Raw genomic sequence first — 12,579 nt, 5'->3', positions numbered from 1 at the left:
ACTCTCTGACACAATCGGAGGCTCCGCCACCGAAATAACACAATCAGCCCACGAAATAATGGCTATTATTGCCCCGTGGAAAAAACCATTCCTGGCCTACTTAACTAGACAGGAACTCCCGGAGGACCAAAATGAGGCACGCTGCATAATACGGCGATCAAAGGCCTACAGGGTCCACGAGGGAGAATTGTACAAGAAAAGCGCTACCGGAGTCCTTCAACGGTGCATCTCCGAGGAGGAAGGACGCAGCCTTTTGGCAGAAATTCATGCCGGACTCGGCGGTCATCACGCCGCAGCCCGGGCTCTTGTGAGCAAGGCCTTCCGTACAGGATTCTATTGGCAAATGGCCCGGGCAGACGCACATGACTTATTCCAGCGTTGCGCCAGTTGCCAGCTCTTTGCAAATCAAAGCCATATGCCACCCACCGCCCTCCGAACAATCCCCATTACATGGCCCTTTGCGGTCTGGGGGCTTGACATGGTTGGACCCCTTAAAGGTGGAACCCACAAGAAAAAATACTTATTGGTCATGGTGGATAAATTCACCAAATGGATAGAGGCCAAACCGGTTAAAACAGCCGAATCCGGACCGGTGATAGATTTCATATCTGGGGTTGTACATCGCTACGACGTCCCCCACAGCATCATCACTGATAACGGCACGAACTTCATGGCCGACGAGGTAAAACTCTGGTGCAGCAAAATTGGCATCAAGCTCGATTATGCTTCAGTCTACCATCCACAAACCAACGGTCAAGTCGACCAAGCAAATGGTCTTATAATGAGCGGCATTAAACCCAGACTAGTGCGCTCCTTAACAGAGTCTGACACACACTGGGTAGAGGAGCTCGACTCCGTACTCTGGGGGCTGCGGACCATGCCAAATCGTAGTACCGGATACACACCATTTTTTATGGTGTACGGCGCAGAGGCGGTCCTACCCTGTGACATAATTCATGACTCACCTCGAGTGCGCATGTACAAAGAAAGCGAAGCCGGGCTCGATCGGTAGGACAGTCTTGACACCTTGGAGGAAGAGCACGACGTAGCCAAAGCCCGTTCCGCATTTAACCATCAACAGGCCCGCAGATAGCAAAGCATAGAAGTACGAGCCAAAACTGATAACATTGGCGAACTAGTTCTCCGGCTGCCGGATAAGAAAAAGAACAAGCTAGAGCCCAAATGGGAAGGTCCCTTCGTCATCGACCAAGTTCGTCCCCGGCGGAGCGTACCGACTGCGGGATGCATCGACTAGTCGACTCGAGCCAAACCCATGGAACGCAGCCAGGCTCTGAAGATTCTACGCCTAGAACTGGAATTTATGTTAGTCCCTTCCCTTTGTCCATTTTCTGCATATGCGTCGTCTGTCTTGTTTCCCTTTCTTTCTTTTATTCCTCTAGGTCTTCAAGGGTCACCTTGTGCCTCACTTGTACACTACAGAGGTGCTAGCCACACTATCTACACCTGGGGGCTTCTTTCACAGAAGCTTAAATTAGTTAACTGGGCATCACGCCCAACACATGCGTTATACTTCTGCATGTACCTTTTTCACCATTATATGAATCGATATGACTTAAGTTTTGGCCAAGCTGGGTTGCCTGGCTCTTGTATTTATGCCCTATGTTCCCGTTAATTCGGCTAGGGCATAAGGGGAGCACCTCTGCGATTGTTACCGCCGGGTCAGTCGGATGTGTACCTTAGACTGGGTGAAGACGAAAGCTAGCATTCTTAAGAGAATATTCGGTCGGTGAACAAAAGATGACTTTTATTTATTAACCATATCTGCCCCCAGACGTTTTTCCTGCGCTTCTTGTCGCAGTCCGGACATGCACTTTAGGGCATGCCTACCCAGGGAAAGGAACCCTTAACAGAACTATTCTCTCTGGAAGATGTTTCTTACTATCCATGTAATATAACATAACTAGTTGGGCACTTGTCTGATAAAGCACTAATGACCCCTACGCCTAGTCTTCACGCATGCCTCGGTTCTTATATAACCGAGAGGGTATTCGGATACACTCCGGACTGTCGGGTCCCGAGGTTGAAGCGAAAAGGTCCGCCACGACAAACGATCTACAATCCGGCTAGAAGGCATCATATATGTCACTTTACAATTACTTAGTCAATTTGACTGGTTGAATTCCTCTTCAATACCATCCAATAGGTTGTCTAGTCTACAGTCTTGTTGGGAATACTTTGCGGCCAATTCTACTTGGCCGTAAACTAAATTTACAGGGATCTCCTTGCCATCAGGCCCCACAGGTCCGACTTCGGCCATGTGGTTCGGGTCAGCCTTCGTGTACCGTGTCTTCACCATCGCCCAAGCTTCCCTGACGCCCTGATGGCAGGCCGATATCTTCCATAATCAGAAGCGCCGCCGTGCTCCCTTCAGCTTTTCTGCAAGCTCTCCAAGGCCTTCGGGTAGGGAGACGGACAGCCACAAGGCCTGGGCAACGCCTCGCATCACCTGTCGAACTCGTTCGTGCAACTGTGCGAGCTCGGGAAGAAGATCACCCGTCGAACTAGGCATCTCCTCGGCAGGACGACCTGTTAACATACCTATAGACATAACTCTGTTAGTCAGCTTCCCCGCCGAACTCTTTTTAAGTTCATTCAAGCACTTACTAAATATGCCGCGTCGAAGCCGTCGATTCTCCTTAACAGAGTCCGACAGTTGGGCACAAACATCTTTCAATTCCACGCCCAGCTTGGTGTTGGCATCTTGGAGATCATTCTTCTCCTGCCTCACCCTTGTAAGCACGTTCTCACCAGCCTTCAGCTGGCGTTTGAGCTATTGCTTATCCAAATTCACTCCAGCGTCATCTGCAATTTTTTCGTCAGATTTTCATATAAAGCCGCACTCTAATATGATACTTATCATTTGACGGATATGTTACCAGCGGGGGTCTCTTTGGGCTCTCCTGCGGCGGACAGTGCGGCCTGAAGTTGGGCTTTGCACTCTTCCAGCTCCTGGGACAGTTGAGTATTCTTTTCTGTAAGAACCTACATAACAAATGATCCTTAAATCAGTTATCCTAACTGTTTCAAGTCTCAGGGGCTACTGATATATATAATCATCAAATTTTCTCACCCGTATGTCTTTTACATACTGCTCCGTGGCTCTGGCTAGACCATCTTGAGCGGCACGGAGTTGCGCGTCTCCCGAGTTGAAGGCATCCAATGCCTCTGGGGAGAAACAAGTGTCACAAAGAACAGTCCGGCGACGCTTGTGGTTCATGCCACTTTCCACCTCGGAATGGGTGGCGAACAGTCTATCCGTATCCTCTGTTGGAGGAGCACCCGACGCACGCCTTGTACTCGTTCCCACCTCTGAGTCTGGCCTTGGAGCCCGGCTTGTGGAGGCGCGATTGGTAGCCTCTCCGGGTATAGTCCGGCGAGCGCTCTTTTTCCTGAAAATAAGGCATGGGCATTAGTATGCCTCTGAAAATTATGTCTTGTAATAAAACTGCGGATCTTTTCAGCCTGCCTGGCCTAGCGGCCCCTTGTTGGCTAGTTGCCACGGGCTCGGCCTTCTGCCCCGAGGACTTCCCCTGCAAAACACGGCTGTTATACGGCAATAAAAAGAGCACAAGGACGGATCCCTTTTTAAGTGCTGGGATTTCGGTCTCAGTCACCTGTGAGGCTGGAACTAGCCCAGGGTAATCGGCCGTAATGGCCACCAAGGTATTGTCATTACTCCCTTGGTAAAATACCCCGTCGATCAGCTCCACGGATATGTCCGGATCCTCCTGGGAGGCCGGGTCAAGGGACCGTCCAGGGTCCTCGGGCTGTGGGGGAGGGCTGTTTATCTCCTTTACTGCCTGGTACAGCTCCTGCGATGAAATCGCTAGAATGAATACTTAAAACTAGGGGAATACAAAACGGATGGGCGAGAAAAATCTCCGCTTACCCAGCTCAGAGTATTGTACATGGAGAATCCGCCCTACGGGTTGACACGGAGGAATTCCTCCTCTTCTCCCTTGTACAAAGTGGACAAGATCTTTATTAGATCAGCAGCCGATCCCGCCCTTTGCGACCGTGGCGGGTGGCCTCATCCTCCCTGTTGAAATCCCACATGGGGTGGCCTCTATACTGTAGTGGTTGCACTCCCCACATAATGCATATAGCCATGACCTCGATCATGGTCAATCCGGATCGAGCTAAAGAGCTTATCCGGCTCATCAGATAAAGAATGTCCCGGTCGTCTTCCTCCAGGGGGCTCCATGGACGCCAGCTCTGACGCTTCTTCAAAGGGGCGTTGTCTAACTCTGGAAGGCCGATCCGAATAGGGTCCAGAAGGGGGGCATCTTCTATATAAAACCATTCTGAAGGCCAGTCTTCGGACGTCTTCCTTGGGGTCCTGGATAGGTATCCGGTCCCGATGATACGCCACACTTCGGCTCCGCCCACTTGATATATTGATCCCTTCTTAGAATGGGGCACCAAACAGAACAGCTTCTTCCACAGAGCGAAATGAGCCTCACAGCCCAAAAATAACTCGCAAAGGGCTACGAATCCCGCGATATGCAGCAGAGAAGCAGGCGTGAGGTTGTGCAGCTTGAGGACATAGAACTCCAGAAGCCCTCAGAGAAACGGATGGATTGGGAATCCAAGCCCTCTTACCAGATAAGGGACAAGGCACACCCGCTCTCCCTTGGAGGGATTGGGATGGCTCTCCGCTTGCTCTCCGCCATTATAGGTGGCAATCCCGGCTCGAACTGGGACCAGGTACACTGGGGGAAGAAATCCCTTGGACTGAAGCATCACCAATTTGCTATGCGGGATGGAACATCTCTCCCAATCTCCAGGCTTGGAGCTAGGGGTGCGAGAGGAGGAGCTACATCGACCGGCCATGGTGGAATGGATCTATGTCGGGTACGCTCTGATGAAGACTCGGCAAGGGAGGATGATGTGATTTGGATCTGAATCCTCGTCTTTTTAAATAGGCGGCCCATTTGCATAGCTAGGGGGGTAAATGTGAAAACACCCTGGCTCTTCACATTCGCTCGACACGTGGAAAGTGGCCATTATTGGGCGTGGAAGCCAAGAAATACAAACCATCACAAGGAACTGGACATTATTTCGACAGGTACACAGAATTTGGAGAAGGAACCCGCCTTGCAATGCCGAAGACAACTGCGCGCCGGACTCATCGTCATTGAAGCCTGGTTCGGGGGCTACTGAGGGAGTCCTGGATTAGGGGGTCTCCGGACAGTCGGACTATCTCCATTGGCCGGACTGTTAGACTATGAAGATACAAGATTGAAGACTTCGCCTCGTGTCTGGATGGGACTCTACTTGGCGTAGAAGGCAAGCTAGGCAATACGTATAAGGATATCTCCTCCTTTGTAACCGACCTTGTGTAACCCTAACCCTCTCCGGTGTCTATATAAACCAGGGGGTTTTAGTCCGTAGGACAACAATCATAACATACAATCATACCGTAGGCTAGCTTTTAGGGTTTAGCCTCTCTGATCTCGTGGTAGATCTACTCTTGTAACACCTATATCATCAATATCAATCAAGCAGGACGTAGGGTTTTACCTCCATCAAGAGGGCCCAAACCTAGGTAAAACTTCGTGTCCCTTGCCTCCTGTTACCATCCGGCCTAGACGCACAGTTCGGGACTGTTGGAAATATGCCCTAGAGGCAATAATAAAAGCATTATTATTATATTTCCTTGTTCATGATAATTGTCTTTATTCATGCTATAATTGTGTTATCTGGAAATCGTAATACATGTGTGAATAATAGACACCAACATGTCCCTAGTAAGCCTCTAGCTGACTAGCTCGTTGATCAACAGATAGTCATGGTTTCCTGACTATGGACATTAGATGTCATTGATAACGAGATCACATAATAAGGAGAATGATGTGATGGACAAGACCCAATCCTAAACATAGCATAAGATCGTATAGTTCGTTTGCTAGAGTTTTTCCAATGTCAAGTATCTTTTCCTTAGACCATGAGATCGTGTAACTCCCGGATACCGTAGGAGTGCTTTGGGTGTACCAAACGTCACAACGTAACTGGGTGACTATAAAGGTATACTACGGGTATCTCCGAAAGTGACTGTTGGGTTGACACGGATCAAGACTGGGATTTGTCACTCCATATGACGGAGAGGTATCACTGGGCCCACTCGGTAATGCATCATCATAATGAGCTCAAAGTGACCAAGTGTCTGGTCACAGGATCATGCATTACGGTACGAGTAAAGTGACTTGCCGGTAACGAGATTGAACGAGGTATTGGGATACTGACGATCGGATCTCGGGCAAGTAACATACCGATTGACGAAGGGAATTGTATGCGGGATTGATTAAATCCTCGACATCGTGGTTCATCCGATGAGATCATCGAGGAGCATGTGGGAGCCAACATGGGTATCCAGATCCCGCTGTTGGTTATTGGCCGGAGAGTCGTCTCGATCATGTCTACATGTCTTCCGAACCCGTAGGGTCTACACACTTAAGGTTTGGTGACGCTAGGGTTGTAGGGATATGTATATGCAGTAACCTGAATGTTGTTCGGAGTCCCGGATGAGATCCCGGACGTCATGAGGAGTTCCGGAATGGTTCGGAGGTAAAGAATTATATATAGGAAGTGCTATTTCGGGCATCGGGACAAGTTTCGGGGTCACCGGTATTGTACCGGGACCACTGAAAGGGTCCCGGGGGTCCACCGGGTGGGGCCACCTGCCCCGGGGGGGGCACATGGGCTGTAGGGGTGTGCGCCTTGGCCTGTATGGGCCAAGGGCCCCAGCCCCAAGAGGCCCATGCGCCAAGAGATCAAGATAGGAAGAGTCCTAAAAGGGGAAGGCACCTCCTAGGTGCCTTGGGGAGGAGGGATTCCTCCCTTGGCCGTCGCCCCCCTAGGAGATTGCATCTCCTAGGGCCGGCGCCCCCCCTAGGCTCCCTATATATAGTGGGGGAAGGAGGGCCTCTCACACCATGCCTTTGGTGCCTCCCTCTCCCTCTCCAACACATCCTCCTCCTCCATAGTGCTTGGCGAAGCCCTGCCGGAGTACTGCAGCTCCATCACCACCACGCCATCGTGCTGCTGCTGGAGCCATCTTCCTCAACCTCTCCTTCCCCCTTGCTGGATCAAGAAGGAGGAGACGTCACGCTGACCGTACGTGTGTTGAACGCGGAGGTGCCGTCCGTTCGGTGCTAGGATCTCCGGTGATTTGGATCACGTCGAGTACGACTTCCTCATCCCCGTTCTTTGAATGCTTCTGCGTGTGATCTACAAAGGTATGTAGATGCAATCCAATCACTCGTTGCTAGATGAACTCCTAGATGGATCTTGGTGAAACCGTAGGAAAATTTTTGTTTTCTGCAACGTTCCCCAACAGGGACCCCCTACCCGAGATCCGCCGGTTTTGACACCGACAGTGCCCCCATGCACCGAATGTCTTCATTGTTTTATCCTCTAAGGTTACGCATATGATGCACCACTCATTATTTATACCTCAAAGATGAAACACTTTGTCTTGAGAGATTTTTTTGTTACATATGTAAGCACTGAAAGTAAGCTGGAAAGAGGAAAAGAGAGATCAAGAGCATTGAGAATGGGAACATGGAGGAAATCCATGCTTATTAGTTTGCACCTCTATTGTTAGGGATGCAAGTATTTGGCATGGACCCTTTAATGATGCCTCCCATTCCTACCATTATTGTGCACTCCTTCCTCTTCCCTTAGGATTGCAATAGTAGATTTGATGTAGAAACAATAGACAGGTCTCCGCATATTTAGATAACTTGAGAGCTTGAAGGTGAGAAAGAAAGTGGAAGAAAGAGGGCATAAGAGGAGTGGGAGTGGGAACATCGAGGAAATCCTAACTTGGTTTGTTTCATCTCTAGTGCTGGAGGTGAGAACTTGCTTGGTGTTTCCCGCTGCCTCCCATTCCTATTATTCTCAAGCATTCCTTCCTATTCATTTTTGGCTTTCTTGGTTTCTTAGCTTAATATAGAAACCCAAATATATGTGTGCACATGTTCAATGTGGCATCTAAAAAGTGAGATAGTAAGAGGAAGAGAGAGAGGGCATCAGACAAGTGGGAATGATAACATAGAGGAAAGCCTAACTTATTGGTTCTTCACCTCTTGTCTTGAGGTGGGAATGCAGTTTGGCACTTCACGATGCCTCTCATTCCTATCGTTCTTATGCACTCCTTTCTCTTCTTTTTTGTTTGCTAAATCGCTTAAGGAAAAAACTCATACATGTGCATATATTCAGATGATATGACATGTCCATTTTGAGATAGGAAGATGAATCAAAGAGGGCCTAAGAGTAGTGGGCATGGGAACACGATGGAAGGCTAAAGCTCTCTTAGTTCCTCGTGCAACGCTGAAAGAGACTTTGGTTGAGTTTTCCTTCCATGCCTATTGTTCTTTGGTGCTTCTTCCTCTTCCTTGTCGCACACATGAAAAGGATTCATAGTATAATATGATTTGATTCAAGTTAATTAATTCACCTTACATAGTTGGATTTCAAATTTCAGTGTTAAACAACGCACATGTTCAACTCCAAATTATTGTGCACATGTGTCCTTATCATGTCAAGATTATTAATTTACCATTCGTGTATTATATATATGAAGTATACATCTCTATATCTGAAAAGGGAATTCATAGAAACATAAACAAGCACATTTACAGACTTAAGAAGATGAGACACACAACTTTAACACATAGAATGGTACAAATTCTTCACTAGTTCCTTATGTTGAACTCATGCTGGAGACAAAATCACATCAGTGGCCAATGCTGACCACTGTGGCTAAGAGTACGACATAAATCGGAGTTCGAAAGATGGTAATTTGTGCACACAACATGTAACAATATGTGCATTATAGATTATGTTTATCATCAATTCCTAAAGAGTTCACACATCTGATAGTAATATAAACTAATGGATATATACGCATGCTAGCAAGAAACTACCATGATCACAACAAGATATATTTGAAGCTTCGAAAATTGTAAACTCCAATGGAATTTGTACACTTGACCATAAAATGGTGTTGTTTTTATAATATACTTTAGATGTGTGGGATAAGGCTTATTTCCCCACTGTTGAAATTTGCTGGTTGTTTGCATCGCAACGCTTTATCCTTGGAAGGATGGTGGTTGAGCTACAAGGCTGAACTGGGAAGTACTTGAATGGGTGGAAGAAGTACCATACTCCCTTCGGGATCTTGTTTTTCCTTGGTGTCCGAACATTGTTCTTAAAATAATATGTGTATAGTTTAGACTTTAGACTGAATATGTGATCACTATACCTTCATGTGTTTTCCTCCTAGGGATAGAGGGTGATGGTTTCTTCGAAGACATGTTTATTTCCTATATTTCTCTCGTGCCATGTAGTTGCGTACAACCTGCAGAATTTGGATACTAAATTAGTTAAATGACAATAGCACTATAGATCTCTTTTCTTGAAAAAATGAACTATAGAAATTTTGATTTTGCTAATATGTGTGTTGTCTAATCATGTTTTAGTCACATCCTGCCATGTGTAATATTAATAATGGAGCTCATGCCCGTAGTACCTTATATTCCAATTAATTATCACTTTAGTGGTCCTTTTGCCACTATTTTTTAATTTTCCAAGTCTACTTATTTACTTAAGAGGGTTTAATTTTCTAATTTCTTATTAATTTTTCTTATAACTTCCTATTGCCACATATTTTTGCACTATAAATGCACATATTAATACGTATATTGTTCTAAAAAAGGTTGGTACAAATATTATGTACCAGTTTCAGATATGGGCAATAAAGGTAAGTAGACGAGATCTTTATGCACGTGCCCTAAATCAAGAGTAGAGGACAATAGGACAGAGCTGAGGATTATGTGGCCTTATTATCATTGATTTTAGACTGTTGTCCCCATGCACCAGGTGTCTTCATTGGTTTCTTCTCTAAGGTTCTGCATATGATGCACCACCCATTATTTATAGCTCAAAGCTTAAACACTTTGTCCAACATTTCAAGCTTGTTCTTCAAGAGTTTTTGTTTCATTAGATTTGTAGGCACTAAAAGTAAGCCGAGAAGAGGAATAAAGAGATAACTCAAGAGCACTGGGAATGGGAACATAGAGGAAACCCCTGCTTGTTTGTTTGCACTTCTAGTGTTTGAGATGCAAATATTTGCATGGTTCATTTCCTCATGCCTCCCATTCCTATCGTTCTTGTGCACCCCTTCCTCTTCCTTTTGGCTTACACGATAGCCCTGATGGAGAAATCATATACATGTGTCCACACATTTAGGTAACATGGGACTTCCAAGGCGAGCCCGTAAGAGGAAGAATAGAGGGCCTTAGAGTAGTGGGAATGGGAGAATGGAGGAAAGCCTAACTTGCTTAATTTTCACCTCTAGTATTGGAGGTGAGAATTTAGCATGGTGTTTCCTAATGCCTCCCATTCCTATTGTTCTAAAGCACTCCATCCTCTTGCATTTTTAGCTTGCTTGGTTGCTTTATCTTAGAAACCAACTATATGTTTGCACATATTCGATGTGAAATCTCAAAAGCAAGCTAGGAAGAGGAAGAAAGAGAGGGCTTAAGAGCTATGGGGATGAGAACATGGAGGAAAGCCGAACTTATCGGTTCTTCATCTCTTGTGTTGAGGTGGAAATCCCATTTGGTATTTCCCGATGCCTCTCATTCCTATAGTCCTTAAGCGCTCCTTCCTCTTCCTTTTTGTTTGCTAAATCATTTAGCAGAAAAACTGAACATATATGTGGATATATTCAAATGGTATGAGATGTCTATTATGAGACATGAAGAGGAAGAAAAGAGGACATAAGTGTAGTGGGCATGGGAAGATGATGGAAGTCTAAAGCCCTCGTTCCTCGTCTTACACTTGAGGAGGCTTTGGTTTGATTTTTTGTGATGCCTTCCATGCCTATTTTTCTTTGATGCTCATTTCTCTAACTTCTGGATCACACAACATAAAAAGGATTCATAGTATAACATGATTTAGTCAATTTCATACACCATGCATAACACGAGGGTTAATTTCTATGTTTCTTTGGCAAGCCTTAATCCATCAGTAAGATAAAATGCCTGATTGTTAACTACTTTATACTTCATAATTTAGTATCATGATTTATGTTCTAGATTATATTAGCAGAACCAAACACATGTTTAGCCCCATATATATAGTAATACTATTCATCACTCAGGTTGCAGAATAAGTTATTCTTCACCCGAGGTAATCTTACGATCGCTTCATAAATAAATTACATTTGGAATACAAATAGTTACATTCATATTGATTCACTACATAAATTTTGGTATAAGAAAACAAAAAAACAGGTTATAAGACCAGAAATATCGCATTTTATGTATGTTTTTACATTCGTAACTTGACGTGACATAAAATATTTTTACGGCGAGTATATATTTTCTTACGTTCTCTTTTTTACGTATGAAATAAGACAAAATTTATGAAACCTAAAAATACGGTGCATTGACGTCAAAATAGAGAGGGGGTGAAGAATAACTATTCCTCACCCAGGGTGACGAATAGCGTGACCTATATATATATATATATATATGACTCCTCTTCTGTACTCCTGGGAGTATGTACTCCCATCCTTAATATACCTCATATACGCATTAATTATACCTCTTCCTATATATATATATATATATATATATATATATATATATATATATATATATATATATATAAAGTATGCATCTATATTTGAAGGAAGTCCATGTAATCACGGAAACATATACTATCACATCTTCAAATTTACCAAGATGATACACACAACTTCAAAACATACAATGGTAAATATTCTCCACTAGTTCCATTCAGTATGTGGACATGAATCGAATCGAATCAATGACACACCCTCCTGACCACTGAAGCTAAGAATAGGAGCAGAACTTAGAGTGAGAAAGATGGTAGTTAGCGAACATAACATGTAACATTGTATGCATCGAATATCAATTTTAGCATCAGTTAGCATCCACCATGTAAAATGATCCAAATCAGATAAACTATTACTACAGCGTTCACACATGGGCATCACAAACTAATGGATAAATAACACTTACTAGGAAGAAACAACATGGAACGATTTATCTCCAGCTTCGCAAACTCTATATTATAATGGAATTTGTACACTTGATCATAAAATGGGGTTGTTTTTTTACATACTATTTTGACACGCGGCTTATTCCCCCACTCCCGATCCTCGGTGGATGATTTGATCCAAGGGATGCTACCTGAACCACAAGATTGTAAGTTGATGTACTCTGCGTCTAGAAGAAGTAACGAGCTCTCTTGAGGATTTTGTTCTTCCTTTGTGCATGAACCTTGTTCCGAAAATACTAGATGGTTCAGCGTGTTGCATGGCTGACCCGTGTTGAACCGATGTGTATAGTGAGTTCAGACGAGTATGTGACTATATTTTATGGATTGTGGCTGATGATTCATGTTTTCCTATATTTTTCCTTCCATGTATTTGTATACAACCTACATAATTTGAAGGCTAAATTACTTACAGAACAACAAATTGTATTAACTTTCCTATAGAAAATGAAATGTACATCCGTT

The sequence above is a fragment of the Triticum dicoccoides genome, chromosome 1A, assembly GCF_002162155.2.
Source record: "Triticum dicoccoides isolate Atlit2015 ecotype Zavitan chromosome 1A, WEW_v2.0, whole genome shotgun sequence".
Lineage (NCBI taxonomy): Eukaryota > Viridiplantae > Streptophyta > Magnoliopsida > Poales > Poaceae > Triticum > Triticum dicoccoides.
Note: the sequence above shows the minus strand (reverse complement) of the source record.